Source organism: Nicotiana tomentosiformis, chromosome 2, assembly GCF_000390325.3.
Source record: "Nicotiana tomentosiformis chromosome 2, ASM39032v3, whole genome shotgun sequence".
NCBI classification, from domain to species: domain Eukaryota; kingdom Viridiplantae; phylum Streptophyta; class Magnoliopsida; order Solanales; family Solanaceae; genus Nicotiana; species Nicotiana tomentosiformis.
In genome coordinates, this window is record NC_090813.1 from 145,688,865 (window position 1) to 145,705,670 (window position 16,806).

The 16,806-nt window shown below is 42.5% G+C and overlaps 1 long non-coding RNA gene and 2 other non-coding genes across 3 annotated transcripts; 1 reads left to right on the forward strand and 2 right to left on the reverse strand.

The window, feature by feature from the left end:
* The first annotated feature begins 10,487 nt into the window (after positions 1 to 10,487).
* LOC117276549 (uncharacterized) lies at positions 10,488 to 12,739 on the forward strand. The gene is made up of 2 exons (XR_004506812.2): positions 10,488 to 10,771; positions 12,340 to 12,739. It is a non-coding gene; the product is annotated as an uncharacterized lncRNA (long non-coding RNA).
* Positions 11,028 to 11,099, reverse strand: TRNAE-UUC (transfer RNA glutamic acid (anticodon UUC)). The gene has a single exon. It is a non-coding gene; the product is annotated as a tRNA-Glu (tRNA).
* Positions 12,740 to 16,228: 3,489 nt separating the features above from the next.
* Positions 16,229 to 16,331, reverse strand: LOC117276550 (small nucleolar RNA R71). Its single transcript, XR_004506813.1, has one exon. It is a non-coding gene; the product is annotated as a small nucleolar RNA R71 (small nucleolar RNA).
* Positions 16,332 to 16,806: the final 475 nt, after the last annotated feature.

Here is a 16,806-nt window from a genome sequence, read left to right on the forward strand (position 1 = left end):
GCACGACTACAGAAATGGCAAGAACCTACACAGTACAACGAGCAGACAAATAGGGTTATCGACTAGTCGCTCCAACACTAGGTATAATTCACAACGTTACTAGCGATGTAAGTGACAACACCCTCACTGTTGTTCTAAGGAGGATAGAAGAAATGGAGAATGAAAACAAAGCACCCAGGGATCAAATGAAAGAACATCAAGAACGAGTCGACAATATACCGCTCGCTCCTAAGCTATTGCCAAAGAGGGACGCCGACAGGTTCATAGAGCAGCTCGTACAGTGAAGAAGCAGCCCTGCATGCCATGGCAAAGAACTTCAAAATGCCGCCCTACCTCAGGATATACGATGGAACGACAGATCCCGAAGATCATGTGACGCATTATGTCACCGCCGTGAAAGGAAACGACCTCCCCAAGGAAGAAGTATCCTCTATTTTGCTGAAGAAGTTTGGCGAAACCCTTACGGGAGGAGCATTAACATGGTACTCACAGCTACCAGCCCGCTCTATAGAAACTTTCGAGGAAATGGCCGATAAGTTCGTAACGACGCATGTCGGAGCCAAGAAGGCCGAAACAAGAGTAAATGACATATTCGCCATCAAGCAGTACTTGGGAGAGGGGCTGGGGGACTTCATCGCCTAATTCAACAGGGTAAGGATGACCCTGCCGAACGTGTCTGAGGGGATGGCGGTCACGACTTTTCAGAACGGATTGAGTAGAGAAGGTTCGAGAGAAACTAGAAAATTGCTGAGCCGATTGATGAAATACCCTCCAACCACTTAGGACGAGATCCATAATTCCTACTGTGCCGAAGTCTGAGCAGATGAGGACGACCTCAATTGACCAACCCATCGACTCATCTCAGTACAAGCCGAGTCCAAAAAAGAGCGAAGAGACAACATCAAGAGGGATCACCTGGTCTCACGACCCAACAGGGAACGACTCCAGCCATACGTCAGGGCCCCCGTCCCACCTTCCCTCCGCTATGAAGAAGGTCCATCCAGGCCAAGGACAAGAACTTACCAGAACGAAAGAGGTATGCCCCCTTATTATCTGCTCACAATTTTTGTGTATCACATACAGAAATAGTTTATGCTCTGGAGAAACTCGGAACGAAGATGAAGTGGCCGCCAAAGATGAGGTCCGATCCGAGCACCAGAAAATCTGATGCCCTCTGCGAGTTCCACCAGGAATGCGGACATAAAACAAAATATTGCATTGCCCTTAGGCAAGAAGTTGTGAACATGTTGCGTTAGGGACACCTCAAAGAGCTGCTGAGCAACAAGGGGAGGAATAACTTCGCCAGAGGACGTGAACACCAATGTCCGCCGAAGCCACCATCACAAGCTCGTACTATCAGCATGATCATCGACGGCAGCGACGACGCCTCCATCAACGGCGTCAAATTCACCACCACTCAAAAGCTCAAACAATCTATCACCTGCGAATGGTATGACAGACTCGAAGAAAGTATCATCTTCGATGAGTCAGATGCCGACGGTTTGACTTTCCTTTATAATGACACACTTGTCATTACTTTGCGCATTTTAGATACCGAATGCAAACGTATCATGGTGTACTATGGAAGTGGAGCGTGCATTATCCATCCCCGAGTCCTCACCCAGATGAGACTCGAGGAAAAGATAGTGTCGCGCTGCATCACGCTAACCAGTTTTAATAATGCAATTGAGCGGACATTGGGAGAAATTACACTCCCCGTCTTGGCCAGCGATGTGATGCTGGAGACGACATTCCACATCATGGACCAGACCACTGTGTACAACGCCATAGTAGGACGATCGTGGATACATCCCATGAAAGCCATCCCTTCCATCTTATACCAAGTAATCAATTTCCCAACACCATGCGAAATATTCAGCATACGGGGAGAACATCGCACGTCCTGCGAGTGCTACCGCATAGCCTTAGACGGAACGAAAACCCAACAGAAAGAGACAAGGAAAAAGAGGCATATCAATCAACAGGGTCGAGGTCGACATAAGAAGAGACCAGGGACGCTATCATGGATCCCGAAATGGTCGAAGCCGTGGACTAGACCGTAGAGGACCTCGACCATGTTCTATTAAATCCCAGCGACTGTAGCAAAAAGGCCTACAACGGCTTCAAATTCCAAGAACCAGGTAAATTTAGTCAATTCTTAATAACTAACGCAGACTTGTTTGCCTTCAGCCACGCAAATATGCCATGCATCCCCAAAGAGATCGCCACACACAAACTAAACGTCGACCCGTTCTACCCCAGTAAGGTAGGTGAGACGAAAATTCAATCTCACCATCAACGATGCCGTCCGCGAGGAGGTGTAGAAACTATTAAAAAATAGCTCAATCAAGGAGTGGAAGTACCCAAAATGGATCGCCAATGTAGTGATGGTCGAAAATAAAAATGGGAAATGACGGATGTGCGTGAATTTCACGGACTTGAACAAAGCATGTTTGAAAGATTCATTCCCACTGCCACATATCAACCAACTCATCGACGCAACGGCCGAGCACGAGTTGTTGAGTTTCTTGGACACGTACTCAGGCTATAACCAGATACGTATGGAAGAAGAAGACCAGGAGAAAACTACGTTCATCACCCACCAAGGAACATATTGTTATAGAGTCATGCCATTTAGGCTGAAGAACGCTGGGGCTATATATCAAAGGTTGGTCATGAGGACGTTCAAAGATCAGCTCGGCAAGACCATGGAAGTATATATCGACAACATGCTAGTCAAGTACGTAAAGGCAGGGGACCATATCAACCATTTGAAGGAAGCTTTTGACATACTAAGGCGATACAGAATGAAACTAAACCCGGAGAAATGCGCGTTTGGAATAGCCTCTAGGAAGTTCTTGGGATTCTTAGTGTCACAACGGGGAATCGAGGTCAACCCAGACCAAGTCAAAGCTATCGAAGGGATACAGAAACTCCTAACTACCAAGAAGCAAGTCCAAAGGTTGACTGGTTGAATCGCTGCCTTATCGAGATTTATCTCGCGGTCGTCTGACAGATGTCACAAATTTTTCGGCATGCTAAAAAAGGACAACGTCCTTGAGTGGACACCCGAGTGCGTACAAGCTATGAAAGAACTGAAGGCATATCTGTCATCACCACCTTTGCTTTCAAAACCCGAACCCGAGGAACCCCTCCTTGTCTACCTCGCCGTCTTTGAAGTAGCAGTAAGTGCAGTCCTGATCTGAGAAAGCAAAGGTACGCAATCTCCCATCAATTACATTAGCAAAACACTCGTCAACGTCGAGACGAGGTACCCTCACCTCGAGAAACTGGCACTAGCACTAGTCATAGCTTCACGAAAGCTTGGACCTTATTTCCAGTGCCACCCTATCTCGGTAGTTACCACCTTTCTCCTAAGAGGTATTTTGCATAAACCCAAGCTATCGAGGAGGCTGACCAAGTGGGCCATTGAGCTAAGTGAGCATGATATCACATATCAGCCACGAACGGTAATAAAGTCATACGTGCTTGCCGACTTCGCCGCAGACTTCAGTGCAAAAATAATGTATGAAGTAGAGAAGGAAGCCATCCAAGCCTCTCTCTAAACACAGGAGCTCTAGGTCCTGTACACCGACGGTGCATCCAATGCCTCCGGATCTGGACTGGGACTCGTACTCGAAGTCCCTACCGGCAAAGTAATTTGCCTATCCATAAGATGCCCAGATATGACTAACAACGAGGCAGAGAATGAGGACGTAATTACAGGATTGAGGCTAGCACTCAAGTATGGGGCAAAGCGGATGAAACTCCACTGTGATTCCCAACTCGTAGTCAACCAAGTTACAAGGACTTTCCAAATCAAAGAACAAAGATTGCAAATGTACCAGACCAAGTTCTGTAAGCTGTTGCCCGAGTTCGATGAATGACATCTCGACCAGATCCTGCGTGCGTAGAATGCTGAAGCAGACGACCTCGCCAAATTGGCCACGGCTACCAAAAGCATCATGACCGGGGATAAAAGTGTAGTTCACCTCCTCAACTCATCACTAGACCAAATTTAGGTAAGATCTGTAAGCTTAACTTGGGATTGGTGCAATCGTATTATCGCCTATTTGCAGGACGACACACTCCCAAACGATAAAAAAATCCAAGAAATTAAGAATACAAGCAGCAAAATACAATCTCCTCCATAGCGGCCTGTACAAGAGGACTTACGGCGGTCCTTTGGCAAAATATTTGGGCCCAAAACATACCTAGCGCGCCCTCGAAGAAGTCCATGAGGGCCATTGCGGTGCTCACTCCGGCAATCGAGCACCCGTCAGATGCCTCATACGGGCAGGATACTATTGGCCCACCATGAAAAAGGACACCTCAAAATTTGTGAAGAAATGCAAACAATGCCAGAAGTACGCTCCAATGATTCACCACATAGGAGAACACTTCCACTCAGTCACCTCTCCGTGGCCGTTCTTCAAGTGGGAAATGGACATCGTGGGGCCCCTCCCAACAGGGCGAGGTAATGTACGATTCCTTTTGGTTTTAACTGACTATTTCTTTAAATGGGTGGAAGCATGAGCGTTCGCCCAAATACGCGAACAAGAGGTAATCACCTTTATACGGAGAAACATCATCTGCCAATTCGGCCTACCAAAAGAGATCAGCTGCGACAACGGACCCCAGCGCACAGGAAATAAAACCACTGAATTCTTTGAGAAATAGCATATTAGGAGGATACTTTCGACCCCATATCACCCAGCCGGTGTCGGACAGGCAGAGTCCTCCAACAAGTCCATATTAAACATCATGAAGAAAAAGCTCGAATACGCTAAGGGACTGTGGCCGGAGATACTGCTAGAAGTATTATGGGCGTATAGAACTACTCTGAAGGCGAGCACAGGAGAGATGCCATATTCTTTGGTTTATGGGATCGGAGCAGTTATACCAGTCGAAGTAGGAGAACCCAGCCTAAGGTAATCCTATGAAAGAGGTACTTGTAATGATGAGAGCAGAAGGAAGGAACTCGATGAAATCGATGAACGAAGAGATATGGCATACATAAGGAGTCGAAGTACCCAAAATGGATCGCCAATGTAGTGATGGTCGAAAATAAAAATGGGAAATGACGGATGTGCGTGAATTTCACGGACTTGAACAAAGCATGTTTGAAAGTTTCATTCCCACTGCCACATATCAACCAACTCATCGACGCAACGGCCGGGCACGAGTTGTTGAGTTTCTTGGACACGTACTCAGGCTATAACCAGATACGTATGGAAGAGGAAGACCAGGAGAAAACTACGTTCATCACCCACCAAGGAACATATTGTTATAGAGTCATGCCATTTGGGCTGAAGAACGCTGGGGCTATATATCAAAGGTTGGTCATGAGGACGTTCAAAGATCAGCTCGGCAAGACCATGGAAGTATATATCGACAACATGCTAGTCAAGTACGTAAAGGCAGGGGACCATATCAACCATTTAAAGGAAGCTTTCGACATACTAAGGCTGTACAGAATGAAACTAAACCCAGAGAAATGCGCGTTTGGAATAGCCTCTAGGAAGTTCTTGGGATTCTTAGTGTCACAACGGGGAATCGAGGTCAACCCATACCAAGTCAAAGCTATCGAAGGGATACAAAAACTCCTAACTACCAAGAAGCAAGTCCAAAGGCTGACTGGTTGAATCGCTGCCTTATCGATATTCATCTCGCGGTCGTCTGACAGATGTCACAAATTTTTCGGCATGCTAAAAAAGGATAACGTCCTTGAGTGGACACCCGAGTGCGTACAAGCTATGAAAGAACTGAAGGCATATCTGTCATCACCACATCTGCTTTCAAAACCCGAACCCGAGGAACCCCTCCTTGTCTACCTCGCCGTCTTTGAAGTAGCAGTAAGTGCAGTCCTGATCTGAGAAAGCAAAGGTACGCAATCTCCCATCTATTACATTAGCAAAACACTCGTCAACGTCGAGACGAGGTACCCTCACCTCGAGAAACTGGCACTAGCACTAGTCATAGCTTCACGAAAGCTTGGACCTTATTTCCAGTGCCACCCTATCTCGGTAGTTACCACCTTTCTCCTAAGAGGCATTTTGCATAAACCCAAGCTATCGAGGAGGCTGACCAAGTGGGCCATTGAGCTAAGTGAGCATAATATCACATATCAGCCACGAACGGTAATAAAGTCGTACGTGCTTGCCGACTTCGCCGCAGACTTCAGTGCAAAAATAATGCATGAAGTAGAGAAGGAAGCCATCCAAGCCTCTCTCCAAACACAGGACCTCTAGGTCCTGTACACCGACGGTGCATCCAACGCCTCCGGATCCGGATTGGGACTCGTACTCGAAGTCCCTACCGGCGAAGTAATTTGCCTATCCATAAGATGCCCAGATATGACTAACAACGAGGCAGAGAATGAGGACATAATTACAGGATTGAGGCTAGCACTCAAGTATGGGGCAAAGAGAATGAAACTCCACTGTGATTCCCAACTCGTAGTCAACCAAGTTACAAGGACTTTCCAAATCAAAGAACAAAGATTGCAAATGTACCAGACCAAGTTCTGTAAGCTGTTGCCCGAGTTCGATGAATGCCATCTCGAGCAGATCCTGCGTGCGTAGAATACTGAAGCAGACGACCTCGCCAAATTGGCCACGGCTACCAAAAGCATCATGACCGGGGATAAAAGTGTAGTTCACCTCCTCAACTCATCACTAGACCAAATTTAGGTAAGATCTGTAAGCTTAACTTGGGATTGGTGCAATCGTATTATCGCCTATTTGCAGGACGACACACTCCCAAACGATAAAAAAATCCAAGAAGTTAAGAATACAAGCAGCAAAATACAATCTCCTCCATAGCGGCCTGTACAAGAGGACTTACGGCGGTCCTTTGGCGAAATATTTGGGCCCAAAACATACCTAGCGCGCCCTCGAAGAAGTCCATGAGGGCCATTGCGGTGCTCACTCCGGCAATCGAGCACCCGTCAGACGCCTCATACGGGCAGGATACTATTGGCCCACCATGAAAAAGGACACCTCAAAATTTGTGAAGAAATGCAAACAATGCCAGAAGTATGCCCCAATGATTCACCACGCAGGAGAACACTTCCACTCAGTCACCTCTCCGTGGCCGTTCTTCAAGTGGGGAATGGACATCGTGGGCCCCTCTCCCAACAGGGTGAGGTAATGTATGATTCTTTTTAGTTTTAACTGACTATTTCTTTAAATGTGTGGAAGCATGAGCGTTCGCCCAAATACGCGAACAAGAGGTAATCACCTTTATACGGAAAAACATCATCTGCCAATTCGGCCTACCAAAAGAGATCAGCTGCGACAACAGACCCTAGCGCACGGGAAATAAAACCACCGAATTCTTTGAGAAATAGCATATTAGGAGGATACTTTCGACCCCATATCACCCAGCCGGTGTCGGACAGGCAGAGTCCTCCAACAAGTCCATATTAAACATCATGAAGAAAAAGCTCGAATACGCTAAGGGACTGTGGCCGGAGATACTGCTAGAAGTATTATGGGCGTATAGAATTACTCTGAAGGCGAGCACAGGAGAGACGCCCTATTCTTTGGTTTATGGGATCAGAGCAGTTATACCAGTCGAAGTAGGAGAACCCAGCCTAAGGTAATCCCATGAAAGAGGTACTTGTAATGATGAGAGCAGAAGGAAGGAACTCGATGAAATCGATGAACGAAGAGATATGACATACATAAGGATGGTTACCCAAAAGCAGCAAGCAAAAAGTTATTACAACAAGAAAGCAAAGGTCCGGCCGCTCAAGCGAGCAAAGACCCACGGGAAGGCAAGTTGGGAACAAACTGGGACGACCCGTACAAAATTACAGCCAAAGCGAACGAGGGTTCATTCCAACTAGAGAGAATGGAAGGAAAGCAACTACTGAACAGTTGGAACATCAGCCACCTCAAATACTTCAACTTCTAAGGGAAGAAGTGTCCCTAAGTCGTACGTTTTTCCCCTTTACTTGAGTTTTGTCCCATTAAGGTTTTCTTAAGGAGTTTTTTAACGAGGCAACAATGGGAGCACTTCGAGTCGAAGTATGCGAGGGAGCGACTATTTTTCTCTTTCATTGCCAAACTCCTCAATACACTCCAAGTCAAGAAATGACGGGACTAGATAGACTGGGGCTGGGACTGGAACGCCAGCCAATGCCCAAAAATCTGCAACTTTCTCCAATCATGTAATTAGAGCAACAACATCAAAGTAATAAGAAACTTACGTTTATCAGAAATACCTATCATCCCTCGGCCACTTCAACATAAGGTTATGTTCAACCCCGCTCGAACAACACCTATCGGCCCTCGGCCACGATCAACATAAGGTTATGTTCGACCCCGCTCGAACAACACCTATCGACCCTTGACCGCGATCAATATTAGGTTATGTTCGACCCACTCAAACAACATCTATCGAACCTCATCCGTGATTAACAAATGATTATGTTTGACCCCGCTCGAACCACGCCTACCAGCCCTCGGCCACAACTAACAAAAGGCCATGTTCGACCCCGCTCAAATAACAGTTATTGACCCTCGGCCGTGATTAATAAAAGGATAAATTCGACCAAGTTTGAGTAAAACCTATCGAACCTCGGCCACGTTTCAATAAACTCTAATATATACAAGGACGACGACAAAAGTATGTAGGAGCAAAATACGCAAAGTACAAAAACAAACCACAACAAATAAGAAAGGTGCAAATGAAAGCAAACAAACCAACTTTGATATTCATTCTAAGGTTTCTTAAAAAGGCTTTTGAAGACACCGGAAAAAATATACAAAAAGAGAAGTTACAGAAACAAATTACAAATGACCATCGCCATTACGACCAACGTTATACTCGCCGGCCCGATCTTTAACGGCCTCTCCGGGCGGTGGACTTGTATCACATCCCGCCCGGCAGGGACCAACTCGATGCGAGTGGGAATGTCGAATTTAGCCCTAAGCTCTAATAAATCAGCCTCCTTCATCGCCAACTCGGAGATTTCGGGCTCAGCTTCAGGCACCTTTGTAAAATCAGACCTGACTTTCTCACCATGAGGAACTATCTCCTCCACCGTAGGGAAGTTCTCATCCTCAATGGCAACGAAGATGCCCTCCGCGTGAGGAGGGAAAACCATCGCTAAGGGAACCAGGTAATTTTCCTCGCTAGGACCAGAAGATGCGTTAAACATAGTTCTAACGAAAGAGAGGGTATTCAAAGTAACGGGGAGTTAAAAACAACAGAGATCGCTAGGGCAGGGAAAGAAGATGCGTAACAATGGAATAAGAAGAAAAAGGCACAAGGTTTTGATATGGGAAATTTGTAAAACTTGAGTGTGTGTCTTCACATCCCTATTTATAAGAGCCCAGGCATCGAAACTGAGAAATTAGGTCATCATTACTTAGCACCACTATCGAAGCGACAGGTCCAACCAACAGACGCACGCGAAACGACGCAACGCATGGGAAAACGCACCATAATGACGTATGACGTGATGACATCACTTTGATGAAGGAACAACGTAACCCTAAAGGTTCCGGCTCATGAAAGGCCACGTTGCCAGCTCGTCTCAAACATCGCGACCCGACCCACTCGTCCAACCATCTCGACCACGATGAACAGAATTCGCTCATCAAGCCCGCCTGAGGCCGGCCTCAATAAACGGAGGGACTAACTGTATGAGTCGAAATCTGCCTGATAGTATTCGAAATAAGATTACCTAGAAGGAGGGAGTCTCGAGTTGTCATTAGTCGAGGTGGACCAGGAAGCATAAATACTCGCAGCCGAAGAGTCGACGGGAGCCGTGGTCGAGATGACGACAATGATCGAGGTCGAGCATCACTGATGAAGCTGTAACGGCTAGTTTTCAAAATAAGATATTAAAGAAAATATTCAAGCGAATATTCTCTGCAGTTTGTACTGTTAGGGTTTGTTAGAAATATGTCTCATGGAAGAGGGGCCAATAATGTGAGGCATGTGATATTGATTTGTAAGAACACACTTTGACAAATGATTCTCTCTCTCTCTCTTACTAAGATACAAACATCACCGTTTCACCAAGATAATTGTCTATATTATTTCATACTTTCCACCAGATCCGAGGATAATTCGAACATTCAAGGATTTGTCTGTTATTCATCATTGTCAGAAGGAATAACCACCTAGTTCCTCCTTTATATACTTGAATCATTCCTTCTATTTACTTAAATGTCATTTATTATCGTTCGTTGCTATTTAATGTTCGATTATTGCTCACATTACTTGGAATGATTGTTGCACATCATTATTATATTTCTACCAGATCTGTCCAATGTTAGTCACGCTTTCAGAATTCGCATTTAGAAATATTATTGTTAATTAGGTTTAACTCCTTAGTATGTAAATTTAATTATTTGAGCCAAAGATTACACTTTTTCGTGAAACACCAATATCATTGAGCCGCCCCGTAAATTCTTAATATTCAAAAGCCACCTCAAAATGTTGAACCAAATTGACAGCAAAAAGAGAAGTACAAAGACCAAGTTCAATCAAGCCAAAGTCCAAAAATATCGTGGGAGCGGCCAGCGAAGACGAAAGGGGGACAGATGAGAAGCCGGAATGGCCGTTGCAAAGGAAGAGACACCAAAACAGCTGACTGAAGAAACAATTGGTGGACTCTTTTAAAGGAACCAACAGAGGGTTGAACGCCAGCAGTGAAACTCGGGCTGAGATTGGTGAGTTGATCACTCAGCTTGAATCGAACATTGACTCTGCTCAATGGCAAATGGATTCTTGCGTAACAAATCAGCTAAACGTTAGTATTTGCTTAATCTATCTTTTCTTCCTCCATTGGGTTGCTTTTACATTGGTTGAAGTTTTCTTTATTTATTGATAATTCGTAACTGTACGTGTTACTAATAGTCTGAAGTGCTTACGTGTTATCTCTATTTTTATAAACTTCGCTTTGAAAATTCAGCATCTGAGCTAATACTTGGAAACTTTGCTTAATTACAAATCGAGAAACAAAAAGAAGTTAAAACAAGGGAACTTCATAATTTGGGAAAACAATATTCCGTTACCGGGAATCGAACCCGGGTCTCCTGGGTGAAAGCCAGATATCCTAACCGCTGGACGATAACGGAACTTGTACTTTCTCTTGTCTTTACTTTATTTATCTAGTGATATTACAATTTATGTTCCATGTAAGCACAGAGAGCACCACTTCCTGTTTATGGAATTAAGAGGATCTTATCTCCAGTTCGCTTGTGATCATTGACGTTGATTTATGTATGAAGTATCTTGACGTTTTCTTGGGTTTTAAATTAGATGTAATACTACACCGGGTAAAATTCACAAAATATTCGCTTTTTAGCCCTTGTAATGGAAAAATATCTATTGTCCAAGAGTTCAAATTTTACAAGTGAACCTTAGAATAATGTCTTGGAGTTCCAGATGTGAAATCCGCAACTCCAAGACAGTGACTATTTTTCAAAAACAGGATCGAAAAGTGGCCAATTGGCGCAATTTCTACCATAACACTCTACATTATTGCCACGAGCACTTAATTTCTTTAGTGATATTGCAGGTATACTTCTTTTGCTGGATTGTTCCCTTTGTTGTCAGCGGGCACAACATTGTCTCTAGTTCAAGTCGAGGAAATTTCCCAGATAATTGACACTGAAACTTACACTGTCCAAAATGAGATCGCTTTCAATATAGATTCAATATAGAAAGCGTGTGCTAAATGAGATCGCATTCCCACACCTCCTTGACTGTCTCAGAGCCAATTATCTTTGTTTGGAGAAGGCAGCCACATGAACAACTGTTGACACCCCTTATCACAAAATACATTTCACTGATAGTACTGAAAAAACATCTTTATACCGTCAATGCATATAATTTAAATCCATTTTTATAATATAATTAGGACTTTTTACCTCCTGCACTACTAAACAGAAGTGATACAGATCGTACCAACTGAGAAAAAAACTAACGAAAAAGAATAATTTGTTGGCTCCTGGAATTGTAATTTGATGTGTGAGGTATCTAATTAAGTGATACTTTGGAACTTGAAAACCATATACTGATATACATGGAGTATATTTTTTCTAATGCACTGAATGAGCTTCTTTGGTTCTCCCTAGACATGAAGATCGTAGCCTTATGTAATAAATAGTTCATCAGTCAGTGCTTCTTGTGCAAAAAATATTGTCTAGTTACAAGTTGCTATTCTGTTTGAAATACCTTATGTTCCTATCTGGTTCTGGTTTCATGGATCTAAGCCATTTAGGTCCAATTAAGACATCCATGTTCTTAAAAGTCTCTATGTCACAGTTATATAAACCTTACGAGTATCTTAGTTCTTATATTGTTATGGCTCAGGTTGGTGACTTGGCTGCTTCTGTTGAAGAATGAACAGTTGAGGGAATGTATTGGGTAAAATTAACAGATAACAAATGGATGCTTTTTGAGTTAACACGTGGCAGTGAAGACAGGTAGGAGATGAGTTAGCAAGTAGATGACGCCGGTTGCATAGGTTCCGAAGGCATCTAGGCCGGGAAAGAGAATATAAAATTAAGGTACCGGTTAAAGAATGCAGCATTAAAGGAGCAACCGATAGAGAAGTTTGTACTCATTCATGGACACGAAACACTTGTATGAAAAAAAGGCTAATACTATTCTCTTATTCTACAAAACTCTATTCTGCTAATATTAAGTTTTTTGGTATTGGTCTTGTTTCCGGAAAAGATCAATTCAAAGCCCAAGCTTGTATTTTCTTCAATTATTCTTATTTTACTCTCTATTATTTTATTTTTTCGAATTAATTTATTCCCCGTGTCTATAAGCCACGTCACACATTCAACTATATCGTTTTATGGGTAAACAATTTGGCGCCTACCGTGGGACATAGATAATTGTGGTATTACTTTGATCTATTTGTCTTTTACAAACATGCTTTGAAGTTTTTCTGTAGTAAGCAAAATACAAATATAGCACCCAATGATGTCAACAACTCGCTCAATGTTAGAACAAACAACGTCAATGAGCATGAGGACAATTTTCGTGGTGGAGATCAGCAGGATGATTCTACTAGTGAAACTCGCAACGATGGTAATGAAGCAACTTCGATCCGGGAAGAACGAAATACTCTGCGTGCGAGGAGTCCTACTCCTGATGTTATGGATGATGAATCGATTGCTGATACGGTAAAAATTTTGAGAGAACAATGTCACACCTCCTTTTTACAGGGAAATGAGTTTTTTCACTTTAAGTGACATTATTGAAAAGGAATTGATTTAATTAATTTAATAGAGTTACCACTTTAAATTATTTATCACGGTGTTCCAAGTCACCAATTATTTTAAATCCAGATTCAAGGAAATTTGACTCTGTTTTACGGTCTACGAAACACAGAAGATCGGGTAAAAAATTCTTTTAACCCGGGAGAAGGTGTGAAGCACTCCCGAATTTTGTAGTTTTAGCACGGTCGCTTTACAATTTACACTTGATTTAATTAAACTAGATTATTACCTGTTTTAGAACCTTTTATGCATTTTCGCTTTTATACCACTTTTAATTGTGTGTTTCAAGTAGTCAAGGAACTCATTTTGGACAAGTCACATTATTACGCAGTTGTTATTTTTGTACATATTGCAAATCATGCCACGTGAAACTCACTCACGATTTACAACATATTTATTATTATTTAAAGTTGCAGGGTCAAGTCGCGTAAACGCGCACTTGTATTTTGGGATTACGTATCCCAGTCATGCCACGGGAACCGTACCCATAACTATGATAATTAATTACTAGTCATACCTAAAAGCATGCTAGCGATGTTTATGAGTCATTTTCCTAAACTAATTTGAAAATATTGTAAGGCTATAGATTATGGACATTATTGTAGAGCATCAAGTGGATTAATTATAAAAATACGTAGGCTAGCTTATAGATTAACATGGAAATGGAATAACTCTAAAAATGGATCAACAATATATCATTATGAAAATGGGCATGGGCCTAAAATTTCTTTCCCTTCGAGATTAAACCCTGATGGTAGGCTATAATTGCGTGTTTTAGTTATTTATCGCACTCTAATTTACTGCACTTTAATTGAGTTAAGCTTTCAATTGCTAGTGTTTTGCACTAATTGTGCGTTTTATGTCTTGTAGGAGTGATTCCGAGTGAACATATTGTGAAACTAATTCGAGTTATTTGGAGCTTTAAAGTCTGAGTAAAATCCCAAAGGAATAAGCCGGGATGGTGTTCAGGGGTAGAAGATCACTGCTGGATGTCAAAATTCAAGGAAGAATCAACTGCTGAAAAAATACACTAGTGCGACGCATCAGTGTAAATTTATGTCAGAAATTGGCAAAGTTCAGAGGCCACCCAGGTGCGAGAGCGCGCACTGGGCGTGCAAGTTAGGCAGTGTTTTGGCCAAAGTGCGCGGCCATATGCGCGAGCACACTCCCAGGTGCGCAGCCGCGCACGTCCAACTCTGGAAAGTGTCCTATTTCGCGTAGGAAATGGTGTTTTCGCTTGGGCCCGTCCCTACTTGGTATATATACATAGAAAAATGGTATTTTCTGGACTTTTGATACATCTAAGACCTAAAGAGGCTAAGGAGAAGTTGGAGAAGCAAGAGCACAAGGATTTCATCATTCAATCCTCACTCAAGACAAGAGTTTGGATCACTTTATATTTTTCTTTAACTTAAACTTATTTGTGATGAATTACTCCATATCTATGGAGTAATTCTTCTTTAGGGATTGATGGATTTGGTGTTTTGATGATTGTTTATGGATATTAACTCTATTTTTTTATGTATTGAATCGTTTTGGGTATTTTAATTATTACATCTATTTTCACATGTTCATGTAATCGAAAGAGGCATAACTTGTGATGTTTTTGCATTATCTTGTTGGTTGAATTCATTAATTCTTCTTAGTAATCAAAAGAGGCTAGTTGAATTATTGTTTAGACCTAGTTAGGAGAATAATCGAGAGAGGTTCTCCTAAAGACCAATCCACTACGAACTCTTGCATATCTTCACCGAGCTTAAATTGGTTCACATTATGAGGTTGAGACTTAATCGAGAGAGGCGTTTCTACTAAACATTTGAACTAATAATTGAGTGAATTCGAGAGACTCACTTGAATATTAGAAGTGAATTAAATAGAGTTAAATCCCAGACAAGTATCTTGCACATATCCAATCAACCCCTATCTTCTCCCATTGATATCTTCTTTGCTTACTCTTGTTGCAATTGTCATTAGCCAATAGTTTAGACTTTAGTTAATTTTAGTTTTAATCACATAAATCTAAATTGTCGATCATCTTGGATAGCAATTAAACTAGAAGCTATGAAAATACTATTTAAATCCAATCCTTGTGGATATGATATTTTTCTATACTATATTCGACTAGCGAGCATATTTAAATATGTGTTTTGCGCTCGTCAAAATTTGGCGTCGTTGCCGGGGATTGACAATTAATAGTGTTTGAAATAGTTTGTAGTGCTAATTCAAGATTTTATTTTTTATTTTTTTCTCTTTTTACGTTTGGTGTTCCTTGACTGTGCGCATGCTACAGGTTAGATTGGTGCATGACTCAATCTTCTGGGAAGGAAGTACTACCATACGAACCAGAAATTGAGAAATAACTGCGACAACTGAGGAAGGAAATAAATCTCCCTGAGAATACTGAGAAGGTTGGGCAATCCTCAACCAAGGAAATTATGGCCGGAGATGATGATAATGTTGATTTGGCTGCAATAGAGGCAACCCAGCAAAGAGAAAAAGCTGCACGAGATGCTGAGGAAACAGCTCTTCGAAATGCACAAATTGTCTATGAAGAAGAGAGGGCTCGGAGAATTGCTCAGAATCAACCCTTGGATGCAGACCAGCTTGGAATTATACCTCCGGGGTTGGGAGACCACTTGGCGATTATGCTAGACCGGTCTACAATCAAGGCTTATCAAGTGTGAGACCATCTCCAGTTGCAGCTAACAATTTTGAGTTGAAGCAGGGGTTGCTTCAAACTCTGCAAAACAAATGTGTATTCAGAAGAAAGATGAACGAGGATCCAAACAACCATCTAATGGACTTCGAGGAGATTATGAACACCTTTCAATACAATGGTGTGTCGCAAGATGCAGTCTACTTAAGGGCATTTCCATTCACACTCAAGGATGATGCAAAGCATTGGCTTCGAAGCTTACCTAATGGATCGATTAGAATATGGGATGAGATGAACAGAAAATTTCTTGATAAATATTTCTCATCAGCTAACTTTTGTTAGAACGAGACTGAAACCTTTTTTGAAGCTTGGGAGAGGTTTAAGGAGATAGTGCGAAAGTGTCCACATAACAAAATTGAATTCTGGATGCAACTCCAGAATTTTTGGGATGGATTGACACCAACCTCACACAGAACATTGAGCAATGCAGCTGGAGGCCCGTTGATGAAGAATACTCCAGAGGAGATAGTCACAATTCTAGATGAATTATCTGAAGATGCAAATCAGTGGCCCTCTGAAATTGCTGAAAGAAGAAGATCAACTGGTGTTCACTAAGTTGATGCTAACATATCTATGCAGGTACAACTTGATGCCATGGCCAAAGAAATAAGGAAGCTGACCTTAGCTTCAGTACATAGTGAGGCCCACGCAGCTTGTGATATATTTGGAAGAGGATACCCTACTCATGAGTGTCAAGCCTCAAATGAGGAAGTTAATGCTGTTGGGAATTATAACTTCAATGCAATGGGACATAAGCACACCGATTTTTTGTGGAGTTCACCTGGGGGTACTGTAAATGCATGGCAATAAAACAACTCTAGATTCTAGGGA